Here is a 23,463-nt window from a genome sequence, read left to right as displayed (position 1 = left end):
AATGACCGGCTCTATAAACATATCACATGACCTAACCCCTCAGATGAACACTAAAAAATAAAAACTGTGCTAAATAAACAATTTTTTTTGTCACCTTACATCACAAAAAGTACAGCAAGCAATTAAAAAGGCGTATGCCCACCAAAATAATACAAATCTAACCGTCACCTCTTCCCGCAAAAAATGAGCCCCAACCGAAGACAATCGCCCAAAAAATAAAAAAAAATATGGCTCAGAATATGGAGACACTAAAACATTTTTTTGTTTTAAAAAACGCTGTTGTTCTGTAAAACACCGCCAAGTAATCCACAGAGAAATAAATCGCTAGTATTGCTGGTATCACCAAATAAGTCTATATGAGCCAAAGCTGAATGCTAGAAATACTTTACTGGAAGGCAACCTACATTCAAAAATACAATTTCTTTTATCCCCTGCTCCCATGCAAGGGAGACACCCACAACAAGCATACATTGACCAATAACACAAAGGTTACAACCCACATAACATCCTCCCGTCTGCCTGTGATATAATTATGGTACAATGGTTAACATAATTATCCCAGGCAGGACAATACACAATGTCCTCTTTCCTGGAGACAACCGAGGTGTAATTCCATTATCTCTCGGGACAAAGGGAAATCGCCAATACACACTGGGAGACAATAGGACAGCATTTACAGTACACATAGACATTTAACACATCCCAAAATGGCATGAATTAGACCAGGAATTCAAAAGTTAGTACAAGTCTCTTTGGCCTGGCTGTACTCATTGCTTTTCTGTCTAAAACTGGTTATACACAGTCTTTTGTCCTGGAGGCAATTGAGAAGTGATCCACTTATCTCCCAAGGACAGAGGCCAGACTCCATTAGCCACATGGTAGCAAAAGACAGCAAAATACATGAACTTATATAACTATGCCGCTATTGCATAAAACCGGTGCATACAACATGGGCCCGTAATCACATGGTAAGAGGCTGGCAAGTAGTCCTCTCCAAGCACTCATGGCAACCTCAAAAGAGGGACGAGTGCTTGGAGAGGACTCGTGGCGACCTCAAAAGAGGGGAGTTTGTCACAGTGTAATATCAAGCGATCAAAAAGTCATACGCACCGTCATCTCATCCCGCAAAAAAAATCATACCCTCCCCAAGATTGTTGCCCAAAAACTGAAAAAACTATAGCTCTCAGACTATGGAGACACTAAAACATTATTTTGTTTTAAAAATGAATTCATTGTGTAAAACTTACATAAATAAAAAAAATAGTATACATATTGGGTATCACCGCGTCCGTGACAACCTGGTATATAAAAATACTACATGATCTAACCGGTCAGATGAATGTTGTTAATAACAAAAAATAAAAACTTTGCCAAAACAGCTAATTCTTTTTACCTTGCCTCACAAAAAGTGTAATCTAGAGCAACCAAAACTCATATGTACCCTAAACTAGTACCAACAAAACTGCCACCCTATCCCATAGTTTCAAAAACTTTTTGGGAGTTTGTACTCTAGGGGTGCATCAGGGGGGCTTCAAATGGGACATGGTGTAAAAAAAAACAGTCCAGCAAAATCTGCCTTCCAAAAATCGGATGGCATTCCTTTCCTTCTGCGCCCTGCTGTGTGCCCGTACAGCGTTTTACAACCACATATGCGGTGTTTCTGTAAACTACAGAATCGGAGCCATTTATTGAGTTTTGTTTAACCCTTGCTTTGTAACTGGGAAAAAAATTGTTAAAATGGAAAATCTGCCAAAAAAGTGACATTTTGAAGTTGTATCTCTATTTTCCATTAATTCTTGTGGAACACCTAAAGGGTTAACAAAGTTTGTAAAATCAGTTTTGAATACCTTGAGGGGGGTGTAGTTTCCAGAATGGGGTCATTTTTGGGTGGTTTCTATTATGAAAGCCTCACAAAGTGACTTCAGACCTTAAGGCTGGTTTCACACAGGTGTTGAGGGAAAAGGTGCGGGTGCGTTGCGGGAACACGCACAATTTTTCAGCGCGCGTGAAAAACATTGTAATGCGTTTTGCACTCGCGTGAGAAAAATCACGCATGTTTGGTACCAAAACCCGAACTTCTTCACAGAAGTTTGGGCTTGGGATCAGTGTTTTGTAGATTGTATTATTTTCCCTTTCTAACATGGTTATAAGGGAAAATAATAGCATTCTGAATACAGTATGCATAGTAAAATAGCGATGGAGGGGTTACCCATGATCACCCCATATAAACTCCCTGATCACCCCCCTGTCAGGCTCCGTTCAGACGTCCATATGATTTTTACGGATCCACGGATACATGGATCGGATCAGCAAAACGCATACGGACGTCTGAATGGAGCCTTACAGGGGGGTGATCAATGACAGGCGGGTGATCACCCATATAGATTCCCTGATCACCCCCTGTCATTGATCACCCCCCTGTAAGGCTCCATTCAGACGTCCGTATGATTTTGACGGATCCATGGATACATGCATCGGATCCGCAAAACACATGCGGACGTCTGAATGGAGCCTTACAGGGGGGTGATCAATGACAGGCGGGTGATCACCCATATACACTCCCTGATCACCCCCTGTCATTGATCACCTCACTGTCATTGATCACCCCCCCTGTAAGGCTCCATTCAGACGTCCGCATGTGTTTTGCGGATCCGATCCATGGATCCGTAAAAATCATTCGGACGTCTGAATGGAGCCTTACAGGGGGGTGATCAATGACAGGGGGGTGATCACCCATATACACTCCTTGATCACCCCCCTGTAAGGCTCCATTCAGACGCCCGCATGTGTTTTGTGGATCCGATCCATGGAGCCGTAAAAATCATACGGACGTCTGAATGGAGCCTTACAGGGGGGTGATCAATGACAGGGGGGTGATCACCCATATACACTCCCTGATCACCCCCTGTCATTGATCACCCCCCTGTAAGGCTCCATTTAGACGTCCGCATGTGTTTTGCGGATCCGATCCATGTATCCATGGATCCGTAAAAATCATTCGGACGTCTGAATGGAGCCTTACAGGGGGGTGATCAATGACAGAGGGGTGATCACCCATATACACTCCCTGATCACCCCCTGTCATTGATCACCCCCCTGTAAGGCTCCATTCAGACGTCTGCATGTGTTTTGCGGATCCGATCCATGGATCCGTAAAAATCATACGGACGTCTGAATGGAGCCTTACCAGGGGGGTGATCAATGACAGGGGGGTGATCAGGGAGTGTATATGGGTGATCACCCCCCTGTCATTGATCACCCCTTGTAAGGCTCCATTCAGACATTTTTTTGGCCCAAGTTAGCGGAAATATATATATATATTTTTTGTTTGTTTTTTCTTACTAAGTCTCATATTCCACTAACTTGTGTCAAAAAATAAAATCTCACATGAAATCACCATACCCCTCACGGAATCCAAATGCGTAAACATTTTTAGACATTTATATTCCAGACTTCTTCTCACGCTTTAGGGCCCCTAAAAAGCCAGGACAGTATAAATACCCCACATGTGACCCCCATTTCGGAAAGAAGACACCCCAAGGTATTCCGTGAGGGGCATATTGAGTCCATGAAAGATTGAAATTTTTGTCCTAAGTTAGCGGAAAGTGAGACTTTGTGAGAAAAAAACAAAAAAAATATCAATTTCCGCTAACTTATGCAAAAAAAATAAAAATTATATGAACTCGCCAGGCCCCTCATTAAATACCTTGGGGTGTCTTCTTTCCAAAATGGGGTCACTTGTGGCGTAGATATACTGCCCTGGCAATTTAGAGGCCAAAGAGGGCAAATGCAAATTTTAGAGGGCAAATGTGTGAGAAGAACTTTGCAATCAAAATGTGTAAAAAATGGCCTGCGAAATCCAAAAGGTGCACTTTGACATATATGCCCCTTTGCCCACCTTGGCTGCAAAAAAGTGTCACACATCTGGTATCGCCGTACTCGGGAGAAGTTGGGGAATGTGTTTTGGAGTGTCATTTTACATGTACCCATGCTGGGTGAGAAAAATATCTTGGTCAAATGCCAACTTTGTATAAAAAAATTGGAAAAGTTGTCTTTTGCCAAGATATTTCTCTCACCCAGCATGGGTATATGTAAAATGACACCCCAAAACACATTCCCCAACTTCTCCTGAGTACGGCAATACCAGATGTGTCACACTTTTTTGCAGCCAAGGTGGGCAAAGGGGCACATATTCCAAAGTGCACCTTTCAGATTTTGCAGGCCATTTTTTACACATTTTGATTGCAAAGTACTTCTCACACATTTGGGCCCCTAAATTGCCAGGACAGTATAACTACCCCACAAGTGACCCCATTTTGGAAAGAAGACACCCCAAGGTATTCTGTGAGGGGCATGGCGAGTTCCTAGAATTTTTTATTTTTTGTCGCAAGTTAGTGGAATATGAGACTTTGTAAGAAAAAAAAAAAATTTAAATAAAATCATCATTTTCCGCTAACTTGTGACAAAGAATAAAAAGTTCTATGAACTCACTATGCCCATCAGCGAATACCTTAGGGTGTCTACTTTCCGAAATGGGGTCATTTGTGGGGTTTTTCTACTGTCTGGGCATTATAGAACATCAGGAAACATGACAGGTGCTAAGAAAGTCAGAGCTGCTTCAAAAAGCGGAAATTCACATTTTTGTACCATAGTTTGTAAACGCTATAACTTTTACCCAAACCATTTTTTTTTGCCCAAACATTTTTTTTTTTTATCTAAGACATGTAGAACAATAAATTTAGCGAAAAATTTATATATGGATGTCGTTTTTTTTTTGCAAAATTTTACAGCTGAAAGTGAAAAATGTCATTTTTTGGCAAAAAAAATCGTTAAATTTCGATTAATAACAAAAAAAGTAAAAATGTCAACAGCAATGAAATACCACCAAATGAAAGCTCTATTAGTGAGAAGAAAAGGAGGTAAAATTTATTTGGGTGGTAAGTTGCATGACCGAGCGATAAACGGTGAAAGTAGTGTAGTGCAGAAGTGTAAAAATTGGCCTGGTCACGAAGGGGGTTTTAGCTAGCGGGGCTGAAGTGGTTAAAGGGCTTCTGTCACCCCACTAAAGTCATTATATTTTTTTTTGGGCTAGTTACATTCCTTATAGTGCGATATATGAGAATATAATGGTGTTCCTTACTTTCATTCGGCCGTTTCTTATAAAAACGAAGTTTGATAATATGCAAATCAGGTTTCTTCCAGAAAGTAGGGCGTCTACTTGCTGGTAGCCGCCGCAAAAAAACGCCCCCTCGTCGTGTTGATTGACAGGGCCAGCCGCGATCTCCTCCTCCGGCCGGCCCTGTCAGCAGGCGCACTGAGGGACTTCTGAGGAGACGAGCCTCCTCATCTCAGAGCGCCTGCACCGAATGAACAGAGGCGCGCCATTTTTAAAATGCTGACAGGGCCGGCCGGAGGAGGAGATCGCGGCTGGCCCTGTCAATCAACATGACGAGGGGGCGTTTTTTTGCGGCGGCTACCAGCGAGTAGACACCCTACTTGCTGGTAGAGACCTGATTTGCATATTATAAAACTTCGTTTTTATAAGAAACGGCCGAATGAAAGTAAGGAACACCATTATATTCTCATATATCGCACTATAAGGAATGTAACTAGCCCAATAAAAAAAATATGACTTTAGTGGTGTGACAGAAGCCCTTTAATCGCGCAGCCCGGCATCTCCTTCTGTCTTCATCTTAGCTGTGTGCAGTAACAGGACCTGTGGTGACGACTTGTGGTCCGACTCCGACTCCTCAGTTTTTGGTACTTCCGACTGCGACTCCTTTTGTATTTAATATGCAAATATCATTACCATGTCATTACCACAGAACTACTGGCTAGGAAGCTGCAGCCTTCTCATTTGTGTGCTGATCTTCTGCTGAAGATAGGGCAATGGGAGGATCCAGGAAGGGGCATTTATTGTAAAACACGATTTCCCTAGTAGAATCCCATAATCATGTTTAAAGTTTAAGCTAACAATCGAGTTTACAAGTTTTTATAGCCTTAGCTGAATGACAGCAGTTTTTCAAATGGTTTACAGCTTCAGTCTTGAACTATTGATTATCCCTTCACTTATACAAGTGTCTAGTCCTGCAAAAAACATATTTAGGCTACTTTCACACTTGCGTTCAGAGCGGATCCGCTCATATAATGCAGACAATGGGATCCGTTCAGAACGGATCCTTCTGCATTATATTGTAGAAAAAATTTTAAGTGTGAAAGTAGCTTCAGACGGATCCTTTACATTGAAAGTCAAAGGGGGACGGATCCGTTAGAAAATTGAGCCATATAGTGTCAAATTCAAACTGATCCGTCCCCATTTACTTACATTGTAAGTCTGGACGGATCCGTTTGCCTCCGCACAGCCAGGCGGACACCCGAACGCTGCAAGCATCATTCAGGTGTCCGCCTGCTGAGCGGAGTGGTGGACAAACCGTGCCAGACTGATGCATTCTGAGCGGATCCGCATCCACTCAGAATGCATTAGGGCCGTACGGATGCGTTCGGGGCCGCTTGTGAGAGCCTTCAAACAGAGCTCACAAGCGGACACCCGAACGCTAGTGTGAAAGTAGCCTTACTTAATCAGTTATCAGTAAGAGGCTAGGTTAACCATGGGCGTTGCGTTCCCTGTAACAGAGGAACACAACACAATGGAAAGTATAAGTATTGCCGCTCCTTAACTGTGCGTTGCGTGCCATATAGTGAAGCATATGAAAAGCATGCTTCTTCATGGTCACTTAAAGTGTTTGTTTTGCGGTAACGTAACGCACTGCATGCATTGGCCTTTATTCTTACAGTAGAGAAGTACCGCATTTTTCGCAAAAGTGGAGGGAAAAATAGCAGTGCGTCCTATGGGGCGAATGCTGCGACCGTCCGATGAATAGGCTGAGAGGGAGGAGGGGCTGGGGGCCGGCATCTGTTTCTGTAATGGCAGCGGGGCCCGGTGCAGTCACTGTATTCTACTACACCGGGCCCCGCTCACTGTAGTATACAGTAATCATATCTAACTTGTGGGTATTGTTGAAGTATTCCAATCGTCTTAAAATCTTCTTGGCAGTCAGGAGGCCGGGCTGGCGCTCGTAGCGTAGCTCACTACGTCACGCGCCTGCTCTGCCCATTTTATGAATGAAGCAGGCATCGGGCCCCGCTGCCATTACAGAAAGAGAAGCCGGCCCCCATTCAATACACAGGGACACTATTATGGGGGGGATCTATGGATGACACATAAGATAAGATGCTATATATATATATATATATATATATATATATATATATATATATGTGTCATCCACAGATGCCCCCACAATGATCCCCCATAACAGTGCCACCCACAGATGCCCCCATAACAGTGCCACCCACAGACCACCATTAGTTCAAAACCCATTTTCTTCCTCAAAAACCTAGGTGCGTCTTATAGGGCAGAAAATGCGGTAATTAATTATAACTTTTTGTGAATTGGGACATTTAAACTTGCTTTTTTTTATTTTTATTCCAATTTAAATCTAGTCGGAGTCGGTTCATTTTTTGCCGACTCCGGGTACCCAAAATTGCCTCCGACTCCTCAACTCCGACTCCACAGCCCTGTCCATCACATGATCCATCACCATGGTAAAAGATCATGTAATGGAGCATGTGATGACCGGAGTGACGTCACCACAGGTCCTGTTACTGCACACAGCTAAGATGAAGACAGAAGGAGATGCCAGGCGCGATCAAGTGGATTAAGGTGAGTATTATTATTATTATTATTATTATTATTATTATTATTATTATTATCCTCTCAGCGCTATTTTACTATGCATTCTGTATTCAGAATGCTATTATTTTCCCTTATAACAAATAATAATGATCGGGTCTCCAGCCAGATCGTCTCCTAGCAACCGTGAAAATCGCACCGCATCCGCACTTGCTTGCGGATGCTTGCGATTTTCACGTAACCCCATTCATTTCTATGGGGCCTGCGTTACGTTAAAAACGCACAATATAGAGCATGCTGCGATTTTCACGCAACGCACAAGTGATGCGTGAAAATCGCTGCTCATGTGAACAGCTCCATAGAAATGAATGGGTCGGGATTCAGTGCGGGTGCAATGCGTTCAACTCGCGCATTGCATCCGCGCGGAATACTTGCCCGTGTGAAATGGGCCTAACTGGTCCTTAAAGGGAGTCTGTCACCACATTTGAGCATATTAGACTGATCAAATAGCGTTATATATGTGCCACCGAGAACTTAAAAACGGTACCTTTGTTGTATCTAATAGAGTTTTCTTTCAGCCAAAAATGAACTTTTAAGATTCTGTAAATGCGCCCTCTCAAGTGGCCAGGGCGGCGTCTCAATCGTCCGAGCCCCAGGCAGCACCTCCTCAACGGCTCATAACTCCGCCCTCCGTGTGCCTCTGCCCGCCCGTTTACTCTCCTCCTCTCTCCTTTTCCACTGCGGCTGCGCGGTCAAATTCGTAGCGGGCGCAGTGGAAAAGGAGAGAGGAGGAGAGTAAACGGGCGGGCAGAGGCACACGGAGGGCGGGGTTATGAGCCGTTGAGGAGGTACTGCCTGGGGCTCGGACGATTGACACGCCGCCCTGGCCACTTTTGAGGGCGCATTTACAGAATCTTAAAAGTTCATTTTTGGCTGAAAGAAAACTCCATTAGATACAACAAAGGTACCGTTTTTAAGTTCTCGGTGGCACATATATAACGCTATTTGATCAGTCTAATATGCTCAAATGTGGTGACAGACTCCCTTTAAAAAGTGGGGTTTTGAAAATTTCAAGATTTGCTTCTAAGCCATATAACATCCCCTAAAAATAAAATGTAATTCCCAAAATGATCCAAACATGAAGTAGACATATGGGGAATGTGAAGTAATAACCGTTTTTGTAGGTATTACTATGTATTATAGAAGTAGAGAAATAGAAACTTTGAAATTTGCTAATTTTTCCAAATTTTTTATTTTTTATTATATATTCTTTTTAAATATATTCTATTTGATACATATGCAAATTAACATAAAAGAGTCATAACTTACTTGTGTGACCAGAGAAGAGTCATATTTTCAAGCTCTGACTCATCTCAGGTTCATTTGCATATGTATCAAATTGGTTTTTATACACAATAAAAGCACACAGAGCTATGGGGACTGGGTATTGCGGATGTGCTAGCGGCCATCTAGCAACCCATGTCCTAAGCTCTATACCCCAAATCCTGGTGACAGGTTCCCTTTAAAGCGGTTTTCTCAACACGCAGTTTTATACTTACCTTCTCCCGGCATGCCGTCCACTTCCGGGTTTCGGCACTCGGCAGGGGGCGGGCTCCATCTTGACTTATGTCTTCTCCGGGCCGTGCGCTGTACTGAACGCGCACGCAGAGTCCGCGCATGTGCCCTGGTGACGTCTTCCTGCCCAGTATAGTATACTTGCCAGGAAGAAGTCACCAGGGCGCATGCGCGGACTTGGCGTGCGCGTTCAGTACAGCGCGCGGCCGGGAGAAGAAAATAAGTAGTCTGCGCACGCGCGGCCACCGCGATTCCTGAGAAGAGCGGTGGCCGTAACCAGCGGAGACGGAAGACAACAGTCAGGTAAGTATAGGAGTGGGGATTTGTTAATGATATATATTTAGAAAAATTATCACTGTTAAATCATTAACAGATTTAACAGTGATCATTAAGATGATAATACCCCTTTAAGGTGAAAATGAGCCTGGTCCCTAAGGGTTTAATAAGGTTGAGGATAAAATAGCAAAACAGCAAAATAAAACCTCGTCTGTTTGGCACTTACTATACATAAGACGTCCCTGTCTACCTGCTGGAGGGATTCTCCCCATCAGCTCACAAAACAAGACTTTCAGCAACCTTGTACTTGCGTTTGGCTCACTCACACAGACAGACTTTCTGAGTCCCCAGGCAGAGAGAGACTGACCTCATGGCTCTGTTATCTCCCCACCCTCAGTGCTGCTTCATTAATTATCTCACAGGTGCGAGTCTTCCACCTGCTACTTCACATAGGAGAGGAATCTTGGGGAAATTTACCGTGTTTTTCGCTTTATAAGATGCACCTGATGATAAGACGCACCTAGGTTTTCAAAAAAAATGTGAACCAAAAGGTGTGCTTTTGGTAGGTTTTGAACTAATGGTGGTCTGTGGATGATGCACTGTTATGGGGGGGGATCTGTGGATGATGCACTGTTATGGGGGGGGATCTGTGGATGATGCACTGTTATGGGGGGGATCTGTGGATGATGCACTGTTATGGGGGGATCTGTGGATGATGCACTGTTATGGGTGGATCTGTGGATGATGCACTGTTATGAGGGGGATCTGTGGATGATGCACTGTTATGGGGGGGGAATCTGTGGATGATGCACTGTTATGGGGGGGGGAATCTGTGGATGATGCACTGTTATGGGGGGAATCTGTGGATGATGCACTGTTATGGGGGGAGATCTGTGGATGATGCACTGTTATGGGGGGGGATCTGTGGATGATGCACTGTTATGGGGGGGATCTGTGGATGATGCACTGTTATGGGGGGGGATCTGTGGATGATGCACTGTTATGGGGGGGGGGATCTGTGGATGATGCACTGTTATGGGGGGGGGAATCTGTGGATGATGCACTGTTATGGGGGGGAATCTGTGGATGATGCACTGTTATGGGGGGGGATCTGTGGATGATGCACTGTTATGGGGGGGGGGGGGGATCTGATGATAAGACGCACCTAGGTTTTCAAACAAAATTTGAACCAAAAGGTGTGCTTTTGGTAGGTTTTGAACTAATGGTGGTCTGTGGATGATGCACTGTTATGGGGGGATCTGTGGATGATGCACTGTTATGGGGGGGATCTGTGGATGATGCACTGTTATGGGGGGGATCTGTGGATGATGCACTGTTATGGGGGGGGATCTGTGGATGATGCACTGTTATGGGGGGGATCTGTGGATGATGCACTGTTATGGGGGGGATCTGTGGATGATGCACTATATTGAGCCATATTGTGTCAACTTCAAACAGATCCGTCCCCATTGACTTACATTGTAAGTCTGGACGGATCCGTTTGGCTCCGCACTGGCCAGGTGGACACCCGAACGCTGCAAGCAGCATTCGGGTGTCCGCCTGCTGAGCAGAGCGGAGACCAAACGGTGCCAGACTGAGGCATTCTGAGCGGATCCGCATCCACTCAGAATGCATTGGGACTGTACGGATGCGTTCGGGGCCACTTGTGAGAGCCTTCAAACGGAACTCACAAGCGGAGGCCCGAACGCTAGTGTGAAAGTAGCCTAAGGCTGGGTTCAGACCTGAGCGTTTTACAGCGCGTTCCTACGCGCTGTAAAACGCTCAACAAGGAGAAACCAATGCTTCCTTATCGGCATGGTTCTCACCTGGGCGTTTTACATCGCGTACGGCCGCGCTGTAAAACGCCCGACGCCCCAAGAAGTTCAGGAGCTTCTTTGGGGCGTCTTGTCGTGCGTTCCCGTACATAGACTTCCGGGAACGCGTGACAATAGGCGTTCGCATACTACCGGAGCCGCGTATATGAGACGCTGGAGAATCGCGCATACACAGCGCTCAGGTCTGAACCCAGCCTTAATGCTATACTTACGGTACTACAGTAAGTACCGAACAGTGCGTATACATTTAGATATAGATCTTATTGAATGTATTTAACAGTTGTGGGGCGCGGTGTATGAGTCACCGCACCGAGCCCCGTCATGAGTGTCCCCACCTCCTCCCTGCACACTGATACTTCGCTTGCCGCTCTGTGCAGCATAGCGGCCAGCGAAGTATCCGCTTTATAAGACACACAGCCATTTCCCCCCCACTTTTGGGGGGGAAAAAGTGCGTCTTATAAAGCGGAAAATACGGTACCTCACTTCCACCACCAGTCCTGCATTGGTGTCACCAATGTATTTACTTTTTATTATGCAGAAAGAGGGGTGATTTAAACTTAGGTTTTTTTTATATATATTTTTTGCTTTTCTGTTATGATTTTGAATCTTGTACTTGAACGTACGGAATCCCATTATTTTTTTTTATTCTGAACAATCATGGATTTTAAAAATCTAGTTATTGCTCAGGATTGCTCATTTTTTATCTTTTTATTACATTTTTCAAAAATTAAAGTTTGACATACATCAGTTAGGCTACTTTCACACTTGCGGCAGTGTGATCCGGCGGGCAGTTCCGTCATCGGAACTGGCCGCCGGATCCGCCGATCTGCTGCTGCCTGAAAGCATTTGTGAGACGGATCCGGATGCGGATCCGTCTCACAAATGCATTGCAAGGACGGATCCGTCTCTCCGCTTGTCATGCGGACCGACGGATCCGTCTTGTACATTTTTCGCATTTTTAGCGATCTGCGCATGCGCAGGCCGGAACGACGGATCCGGCATTCCGGTATTCTGAATGCCGGATCCAGGCGCTAATACATTCCTATGGGAAAAAATGCCGGATCCGGCGTTCAGGCATGTCTTCAGTTTTTTTCGCCGGAGAAAAAACCGTAGCATGCTACGGTTTTCTCTTTTGCCTGATCAGTCAAAACGACTGAACTGAAGACATCCTGATGCAAACTGAACGGATTACTCTCCATTCAGAATACATGGGGATATGCCTGATCAGTTCTTTTCCGGTATAGAGCCCCTGTGACGGAACTCTATGCTGGAAAAGAAAAACGCTAGTGTGAAAGTACCCTTAAAGAAGTAGATCTAAAAAGAAATATAAAAGCAAAATCGATACAATGTTGTTTTACATCATTATACAAAGTTGTATCTGTTCAGTTACATCCCTGTTGTTCATACTTTATTGCAAATATTCTTAATCTCAAATAAAGAGGAGTAGTGTGTATCGTGTGTGTGTGTGTGTGTGTGTGTATATAATATGCATTTCAAAGATGTTTCAGAAGTTGGTATCTAGAGAGAGATTATAGTTGTATCAGATAACAAGTTGAAAAAGCCATAGAACTGTAAACCAGGAATAAGTCTACTTTCACGCTGGCGTTTTGGCTTTCGGTTTGCGAGATCCATTCAGGGCTCTCACAAGCGGTCCAAAACGAATATGTTTGCATTCTGAATTGAAAAGGATCCGCTCAGAATACATCAGTTCAGTCTGCATTCCGCTTTGGTTATGGACACCAAAACTCTGGCAGCGTTTTGGTCTGTCTGATATTGAGCCAAATCGATCCATCCTGGCACGCAATGTAATTTAATGGGGACGGATCTGTTTTCTCTGGCACAATAGAAAACTGATCCGTCCTCCATTGACTTTCAATGGTGTTCAAGACTGATCCGTCTTGGCTATGTTAAAGAAAATGCAAACGGATCCGTTCTGAACGGATGCAGATGGTTGTATTATCTGAACAGATCCGTCCATGACGGATCAGCACAAAACGCGAGTGTGAAAGTAGCCTATACTTCTATAACTGAAGGGTAGGTCTCTTATATGAATTTTAACACTAGGGTACATAATATTTGCTATCCATCCAACTGTTCCACCTATATTGAAAAGTAGGTGTTATATTTTGAATAGGTGCAACCACTCTCTCATATGAGCATGTTACATTCACCGAGCACAAGACTTCTTGTATATGTGGTGTCCTTTGATTTCCAGTGTTTGGTTATCTCCAGTTTAGTAGCCATTAATATGTGAGCTAATATTGATCTATGTTCTGTTGGATAATCATCTAGGCCTATAAAGAGTAATTTCAATTGAGGGGACATTTGTATCTGGTACCCCAAAATAGATTCTAGTATTATTTTAGTTGCTCTCCATAAGGGTCTAACATACTCACATTCCCATAATGTATTTAGCAGAGTTCCTCTTTTCCCACATTGTCTCCAGCATTTATCTGAGCAATATGGGTACATGGTATGTATTTTGCTTGGTGTATTACATCTCAAATATGTTTTCAATATTGCTTCTCTATGAGTAACACTACAAAAAAAAGTGTGTATGTTTGAAACAGGCTTTGCCATTCGGATATCGTAACCTCTGTAAATCTTCGCTCTGTTTTTTCATGTGTTTGGGGTAGCCTCTTGTTTGTTTGCTATTGCATTATAGAACATTGATATTCCTCTAGTTCTACGTATTAGCTTAGAGGTCGAAATCAAGTCCCTTGAGACAACTCTGTTGCATTTTCCATTACTGGTTATGAATTCCTTTACTTGTAGGAATTTGTGGAAATCTTCTGGCAGTAATTTATTATTATATCCTCCCTCGCCTATGACAGCACCCATGGATAGCATCCGTCCCTCTCCTCAGGACAGGAAACGGGAAGCACAGCCCCTTTAAAAGGGAAGTACTACCCCCATCATGCCAGTTCTGTTTCCTGTCCTAAGGGACAGGGTGGATGCACAGCACACTAGAGGATGGAGCTGCGGGAGCCCCTGGTGATTACCCGTGGGAGTAGGGCCTACCCGAGTGGCATAAGTCTTCTCTGGAAGCTGCTGCTGAAGCCTGGATCCCTGGAATCTCCCTCGCTCTGGTCACTCCCCCGTTGGGGTGACTTTGGTGTCCCCTGCACAGCGAACCCCTGCAGCCGTGCCATAAGTTCGGTTGCGATCCGGCGTTTGCGCGGGAGCGTGGCGTTGTCACTTCCGGGTGAGCTGGTAGGCGCTGACGTCATTGGTCAGCGCTGAATCCTAGGCTACCGGTTGGAGCAGTGGGAGGGGGTGTACCTTAGGCCGGAAAGGGGGGGTGCCGGTACGCGCCCGGCAAAGTTTAAATCCAGCCAGCTCTCGCTGCAGGCTGGTGTTTTGGCCTGCAGTGATCTCCATGGAGGGAAGCCAAGGGCAGAAAATGGAGCCCACACAGCACGTTGAACCCACTGAAACCACCAACGAAACTTTGGTACCGGTGGGGGTAAGAGGGGTGAATACCCTGCAATTTTCATATATTACATTTAGGCCTCATGCACACGACCGTTGTGTGCATCCGTGGCCGTTGTGCCGTTTTCCGTTTTTTTTTCGCGGACCCATTGACTTTCAATCGGTCCGTGGAAAAATCGGAAAATGCACCGTTTTGCAGCCGAGGCCGTGATCCGTGTATCCTGTCCGTCAAAAAAATATGACCTGTCCTATTTTTTTGACGGACAACGGTTCACGGACCCACCATCGCCCGCCCCCCCTCCCTCCCTCTATTGTATTAAATCGTTGGTGGCACAGTGTGCCCCCACCATCGCCCCCCCCCCTCCCTCCCTCTATTGTATTAAATTGTTGGTGGCACAGTGTGCGCCCACCATCGCCCCCCCTCCCTCCCTCTATTGTATTAAATCGTTGGTGGCACGGTGTGCCAACCACCATCGCCCCCCCCCCCTCCCTCTATAGCAGTAACATTGGTGGCAGTGTGCGGCCTCCCATTCCCCCCCCCCCCTCTCCCATCATTGGTGGCAGCGGAGTTCCGATCGGAGTCCCAGTTTAATCGCTGGGGCTCCGATCGGTAACCATGGCAACCAGGAAGCTACTGCAGCCCTGGTTGCCATGGTTACTTAGCAATAGTACAACAGTATAAGATTCATACTTACCTGCTAGCTCCTCCTACTGGTAAGTGACAGTTCTTTAGCAATGCGCCGCACAGACCTTTCACTTACCAGTAGGAGGAGCTCCCGGCCGGACACAGACATCGCAGCAGCAAGCAGGTAAGTATGAATCTTCTACTGTTGTACTTTTGCTAAGTAACCATGGCAACCAGGGCTGCAGTAGCTTCCTGGTTGCCATGGTTACCGATCGGAGCCCCAGCGATTAAACTGGGACTCCGATCGGAACTCCGCTGCCACCAATGATTGGGGGGGGGGAATGGGAGACCGCACACTGCCACCAATGTTACTGCTATAGAGGGAGGGGGGGGGCGATGGTGGTTGGCACACTGTGCCACCAACGATTTAATACAATAGAGGGAGGGAGGGGGGGCGATGGTGGGCGCACACTGTGCCACCAACGATTTAATACAATAGAGGGAGGGAGGGGGGGCGATGGTGGGCGCACACTGTGCCACCAACGATTTATTACAATAGAGGGAGGGAGGGGGGGTGATGGGGGGCACACACTGTGCCACCAACGATATTCAAACTGGGGAGGGGGGGGGGCTGCCCCCTGCTGCCTGGCAGCCCTGATCTCTTACAGGGGAATATGATAGTACAATTAACCCCTTTAGGTGCCGCACCTGAAGGGGTTAATTGTGCTATCATATCCCCCTGTAAGAGATCGGGTGCTGCCAGGTAGCAGGGGGCAGTCTTGTACAAAGTTTGTAGTGTATTCTAACCTGAAGCGTCCCCATCACCATGGGAACGCCTCTGTGTTAGAATATACTGTCGGATCTGAGGTTCACGAAGTAGCTCATATCCGACAGTATATTCTAACATAGAGGCGTTCCCATGGTGATGGGGACGCTTCAAGTTAAAATATACCATCGGATTGGAGAAAACTCCAATCCGATGGTATAAAAGAACTCCAGACTTTACATTGAAAGGCAATGGGGACGGATCCGTTTGAAATGGCACCATATTGTGTCAACATCAAACGGATCCGTCCCCATTGACTTGCATTGTAATTCAGGACGGATCCGTTTGGCTCCGCACGGCCAGGCGGACACCAAAACGACTTTTTTCTCATGTCCGTGGATCCTCCAAAAATCAAGGAAGACCAACGGACGAAAAAACGGTCACGGATCACGGACCCACGGACCCCGTTTTTGCGGACCGTGAAAAAAAACTGTCGTGTGCATGAAGCCTTATCCTGATGGGATACATTTTTTATTCTGTGTGCCTAGACTTCCAAAGAAAGAAGGGTGTCGAGATCCAAGGAGCGGGGCTGCGCAATTTGTAAGAGAAGGCTCCCGTCCGGTTGGGGTAAACCTGCCTGCCAGGCCTGCATGGGCAAATTATTGGAGGATGAGGCCCCTTCTCTCTTATCAAGCCTAAAACAAATTATCAAGGACGAGGTCAAGGAGTCAGTGAAAGAGTCCTTGAGTAACCTGCTTGAAAATCGCCCCAGCACTTCTGCTGCTGCCTCTATTCCCCCTTCAAGCGATCAAGAGTTGTTATCGGGGTTAGAGGAGGAGGGAGAACTACTGTCCTCGGATCACTGCCAGGATGAGCAAATGGCGGGGAGACCTCTGTTCCTATCAGAAAATATTAATTCCCTAGTCAGGATCGTCAGGGCGACCATGGGACTTGATGACCAAGTCAGAGCCTCAGTCTATGAGAGATACTATGTTTGAGGGCCTGGGTCCTAGGAAGTTGAAGTGTTTTGATGTTCACGAGAATATAACTCCTGTAATTAAAAATGAATGGAGTAGGCCAGACAAAGTATTTTTTTTATTTTTTTTTTTTTGTGCCATCTTCTCTAAAGCGGAAGTATCTCTTTGAAGATACGGCTTCAGCGGATTGGGATAGAGCTCCAAAGCTGGACGCCCCAGTGGCAAAAATCTCTAAAAAAAGCAGCCCTTCCGTTTGAAGACTCAGGAACACTTAAGGATCTGATGGACAGAAGGGCCGAGGTGTATTTGAAAAAGAATTGGGAAGCGACGGCTGGCTCATTCAGACCCGCTATAGCCGCCACCTCAGTGGCCAGATCATTAAGAGTCTGGATGAACTAATTGGAGGAGCAGATAAAGAAGGGGGCACCTGTGGAGCAGTTGCTTGCCTCATTTCCAACCCTTTATAGTGCCATCGATTTTCTAGCGGATGCCTCAGTAGATTCTCTCTGAAGCTATCGGCGAGAGCCGCTGCTCTTTCAAATTCTGCCCGGAGGGCCATTTCGCTTAAAGATTGGAGAGGAGCTTCGGTTTCAAAAGCGAAGTTATGTGCCATTCCCTGTCAGGGTGAATTCTTCTTTGGGCCAACATTAGATGATTTACTGGAGAAAGCTTCTGACAGAAAAAAGGTGTTTACCTCTACATATCAGCAGCCCCCTAAGAAACCTTTTCGCTCTTAGACGACCAGATTCAATTTTAACCCCTTAAGGACCAGGTTCATTTTCACCTTAAGGACCAGGCCATTTTTTGCAAATCTGACCAGTGTCACTTTAAGTACTGATAACTTTAAAACACTTTGACTTATCCAGGCCATTCTGAGATTGTTTTTTGTCACATATTGTACTTCATGACACTGGTAAAATGAAGTAAAAAAAAAGTTAATTTTTTGCATAATAAAATACCTAATTTACCAAAAATTTTGAAAAATTTCAAAGTTTCAGTTTCTCTACTTCTGTAATACATAGTAATACCCCCAAAAATTGTGATGACTTAACATTCCCCATATTTCTACTTCATGTTTGAATTATTTTGGGAATTATATTTTATTTTTGGGGGACGTTAAAAGGCTTAGAAATTTAGAAGCAAATCTTGAAATTTTTCAGAAATGTACAAAAACCCAATTTTTAGGGAGCACTACAGCTCTGAAGTCACTTTGCAAGGCTTACATAATAGAAACCGCCCAAAAATGACCCCATTCTATAAACTACACCTCTCAAGGTATTCAAAACTGATTTTGCAAACTTCGTTAACCCTTTAGGTGTTGCACAAGAGTTATTGGCAAATGGGGATGAAATTTGAGAATTTCATTTGTTTGCCTAATTTTCCATTTTAACCCATTTTTTCCACTAACAAAGCAAGGGTTAACAGCCAAACAAGACTGTATCTTTATTGCCCTGACTCTGCTGTTTACAGAAACACCCCATATGTGGCCATAAACTTCTGTACGGCCACACAGCGGGGCGTAGAGTGAAGCCAGATTTTGAGTGAAGCCAGATTTTGCTGGACAGTTTTTTGACACCATGTCCCATTTGAAGCCCCCTGATGCACCCCTAGAGTAGAAACTCCATAAAAGTGACCCAATCTAAGAAACTACACCCCTCAAGGTATTCAAAACTGTTTTTTACAAATTTTGTTAACCCTTTAGGTGTTGCACAAGATTTAATGGAAAATAGAGATACAATTTCAAAATTTCACTTTTTTGGCAGATTTTCCATTTTAATATTTTTTTTTCCAGTTACAAAGCAAGGGTTAAGAGCCAAACAAGACTGTATCTTTATTGCCCTGACTCTGCTGTTTACAGAAACACCCCATATGTGGTCCTAAACTGCTGTACGGGCACACGGCAGGGCGCAGAAGGAAAGGAATGCCATACGGTTTTTGGAAGGCAGATTTTGCTGGACTGGTTTTTTGACACCATGTGCCATTTGAAGCCCCCCTGATGCACCCCTAGAGTAGAAACTCCAAAAAAGTGACCCCATTTTAGAAAGTATGGAATAGGGTGGCAGTATTGTTGGTACTAGTTTAGGGTACATATGATTTCTGGTTGCTCTATATTACACTTTTTGTGCGGCAAGGTAACAAGAAATAGCTTTTTTGGGCACTTTTTTTTTTTTGTTATTTACAACATTCATCTGACAGGTTAGATCATGTGGTAATTTTATGGAGCAGGTTGTCACGGACGCGGCGATACCTAATATGTATACAATTTTTTTTTATTTATGTAAGTTTTATACAATAACTTCATTTTTAAAACCAAAAAATTGTTTAGTGTCTCCATAGTCTAAGAGCCATAGTTTTTTCAGTTTTTGGACGATTTTATCTTGAGTAGGGTCTAATTTTTTGCGGGATGAGATGACAGTTTGATTGGCACTATTTTGGGGTGCATATGACTTTTTGATCGCTTGCTATTACACTTTTTGTGATGTAAGATGGCAAAAAAAATTTTACAGTGTTTTTTTTTTTTTGTTTTTTTTTTACGGTGGTCATCTGAGGGGTTAGGTCATGTGATATTTATATAGAGCCGGTCGATAGGGACGCGGCGATACCTAATATGTATACTTTATTTTTATTTATGTACGTTTTACACAATGATTTTATTTTTGAAACAAAAGAAAATCATGTTTTAGTGTTTCCATAGTCTAAGAGCCATAGTTTTTCAGTTTTTGGGCGATTATCTTGAGTAGGGTCTCATTTTTTGCGGGATGAGATGACTGTTTGATTGGTACTATTTTGGCGTACATGCAACCTTTTTTTTATCACTTTTATTACCTTTTTTGGGAAGCAAGGTGGGCAAAATTTCAATTTTCTCATAGTTTTTATTTTTTTATTTTTATGGCGTTCACTGTGCGGGGAAAGTAACATGACCGTACGGACCGCTGTATGGAAAGGGTTAAACGGCTGACATCGCATCAACGATGTCAGCCGTTTATACCAGGGTGCCAGCAATGTGCTGGCACCCTGGTATACCCACTAGACGCCAACGATTATGCAATGGGAGGCGGGCGGGGGATCGCGATCCCGCCTGCCGCACCGCCCGCCTTCCGCAACGCCCCCACCGCCTGCGACACCCCCCCTGCACCACCCGCTGCCATCAAATCGTGCAGGGGGGGTGCACAATATTGATTTTAGGCACTCTGAAGTTTCTGATCCCGCGGTCAGGGACCGCGGGGATCAGAAACTGCAAAAAGCGCAGCAAACTGCAGGTCTGAATTGACCTGCGGTTTGCTGCAATCGCCGACACGGGGGGGGGGGTCACATGACCCCCCCTGGCGTTTTGACAGGATGCCGGCTGAATGATTTCAGCCGGCATCCTGTTCAAATTAACCCTTGGGGCGCCGGAATGCCGATTTTAAAGTTAGGACGTACCGGTACGTCCTTGGTCCTTAAGGACTCGGGAAATAGGGCGTACCGGTACGTCCTATGTCCTTAAGGGGTTAAGAGAAGAGAAACTCCCAGACAACCTGGTAATGCGGCTAGAAGAAACAAGGGATTTATTTTTTCAGACGGAGAGGCCTCAAAAAAGCCTCAACAATGACGCCAGATCCCCCGGTTGGAGGTCTGCTCTCCCTTTTGCAGAGCAATGGCAGAAGATCTCGAACAGCCCCTGGATTCTTTCAATTATTTCAGAAGGCTATTGCTTAAACTTCCTGAAAACTCCTCCAGAAAGGTTTGTCTTGACGGACTATCGCTCCAGCCCAGAGAAGCTGGAAGCTTTACGTCTGGAGATTTTGGATTTGTTGAAGAAGGTCCTGCGGAAGGTTCCAGCTCAAGAGAGGGGGAGGGGCTATTACTCAACTCTTTTTCTTGTAAAGAAGCCAAACGGCACATACCGTACCATAATAAACCTGAAACTGCTCAACAAATACCTGGGGTACGAGAAATTTCGTATGGAGACCATCAGTTCTATAATTCCAAATCTATTCCCAGGCTGCTGCATGGCAACCCTGAATCTCAGGGACGCTTACTACCATGTACCAATCCATCCCAATCACCAGAAATACTTGAGTAGCAGTTCAGTTTCCAGACAGTCTCCTACACGTACAGTTTCAGGCCCTGCCGTTTGGGTTATCCCAGGCACCCAGGCTTTTCACAAAAATAATAGCTGAAATGATGGCTCATCTGAGAGAGAGAGGGATTTGATTGTCATTCCCTATTTAGACTATTTATTTTCTCCTTCTCTCTCAGGAACCAGACCAGTTAATCAGTCTGATTTCCTGGTTCAGGGAAGTTCTAGAGAAACTGGGTTGGGAATTAAATCTCCAGAAATCCAGTCTTGTGCCAAGCCAGTTATGCACCTTTCTGGGGCTACTCCTGGACTCCCAGAAACAAATGTGTTTTCTTCCACCACAAAAAATATCTCTGCTAGTCTCCAGGGTTCAAGACATTATAGCTCGCCACTCCATCTCCTTAAGAGAAGCGATGTCCATTCTAGGCCTGATGACGGCAGTAAAATGGCCCACTTCCACTCAAGGTCACTACAGTTGCAGATCCTGGAGGTTTGGGACAAAGATCCCCAATCCTTGGATTCTCTTTTTCCTTTCACCTCAAACGTTAAAAGACTTAGAATGGTGGACGGTGCCTTCCAACCTTCAAAAAGGAGTCCCTTGGTCAAGGAAGGATCCCCTAACTCTGACTACAGATGCAAGTCCTTGGGGTTGGGGATCCCACACAGATTCTCTACTTCTGCAGGGACATTGGAATCAGGAAATAGTCTCCAAGTCTCACAACTTCAAAGAACTTCTAGCGATCCTCATGGCCTTGAAGAGGAGCCTCCACCTCTTAAAAGGCAGAAATATCTTGATCTATTCAGACAACATGACGGCAGTAGCTCACATCAATCGTCAGGGGGGGACCAGATCCCCAGACCTGATGTCTCTGACCAAAGAAATTTTCGAGCTGGCATAAAATTTCCTTCCATCGATCAGGGCAGTACACTTAAAGGGGACGGAGAATGTAACGGCAGACTTTCTGAGCAGACATTGTGTTCGGCAGGGGGAATGGTCCCTAAATCAGCGGATCTTCGACGACATTGCGGCCCTATGGGGTTCCCGGTGGTAGATCTCTTTGCCACAAGGGAAAACAGAAGAGTGAAGAAATTCTTCTCCCTATCTCCATCGGAGCAGCCCTCAGCGGTGGACGCATTGGCCCAGTCATGGAGAGTAGGCCTCCTGTACGCCTTCCCTCCTATAAAACTACTCCTACTCCGATAGTCCTGAAGAAGATTCGGGAGGAGAAAGCTCTAGTAATTACTATAGCCCCCTTTTGGCCCAGGAGGGTCTGGTTTTCCTGGCTAAGGAAGATGTCGGTGGCAGATCCCTGGGTACTTCCTGTCTTCCCGGGGCTATTAGTGCAGGGGCCGATACTTCATCCACAATTGGAAAGCCTGCACTTGACAGCCTGGCTGTTGAGAGGCAGATCCTAGAAATGAAGGGTCTTTCTGGGGAGGTAATAAACACCCTTTTGTCCAACAGAAAGGCTGTTACTTCAAAAATGTATTTAAGGATTTGGAGGGCCTTCCTTAGGTTTGCAAATAAGCCTGTTAATGTTCTAGAGCCCCCGGAATTACCAATAGTTCTTAGCTTCTTCCAGGAGGGTTGGAATAAAAAACTTAGACCTAGTACTTTGAAGGTCCATATCTCTGCCTTAAGCGCTCTCTTTGAGTATAAATTAGCAGACCACCCCTGGATAAAAAGATTTGTGATTGCAATTTCTAAACTTGCACCAGTCCAGAAGTCCAGAGTTCCTCCCTGGGATTAAAATCTAGTTTTGTCTGCCTTAACTGGGGATCCCTTTGAGCCCATTTAAGATATCCCAATAAAAATCTTAACCTATAAATTATCTTTTTTGCTAGCCATTACATCTGCTAGAAGAGTGAGCGAGATATCGGCCTTCTCAATTGAAAGACCGTATCTTAGCATTCTAGAAGATAGGGTTATTTTATCTCCTGATTCTGCCTTCCTTCCAAAGGTTTCCTCATCCTTTCACCGATCACAGGATGTAGTTTTACCTTCCTTTTGCCCTTCACCAAAAAATCAGAAGGAAAGGGAATTCCATTGTCTTGATGTTAGAAGGTGCCTAATTCGGTACCTTTCTGCCACTCAGGACTGGAGGTCGTCCTCTAAGCTTGTGGTTTCCTTTCAGGGACAGAAGAAGGGCTCCCCTGCTTCCTCACAATCTATTGCCAGATATATTAAACAGGCCATTTACCTTGCATATTCCTCTAAAGG

The 23,463-nt window shown here is 45.0% G+C and overlaps 1 protein-coding gene across 2 annotated transcripts in view; it reads left to right on the top strand.

Annotated features, from left to right (window-relative positions):
• Positions 1 to 23,463, top strand: part of TXN2 (thioredoxin 2) — a 172,079-nt gene that overhangs the window by 11,729 nt on the left and 136,887 nt on the right. The gene's annotated exons all lie outside the window — the stretch shown is intronic.

The sequence above is a fragment of the Bufo gargarizans genome, chromosome 7 (assembly GCF_014858855.1).
Source record: "Bufo gargarizans isolate SCDJY-AF-19 chromosome 7, ASM1485885v1, whole genome shotgun sequence".
In the NCBI taxonomy this organism is placed as follows: Eukaryota; Metazoa; Chordata; class Amphibia; order Anura; family Bufonidae; genus Bufo; species Bufo gargarizans.
This window is presented reverse-complemented; position numbering and strand designations above follow the sequence as displayed.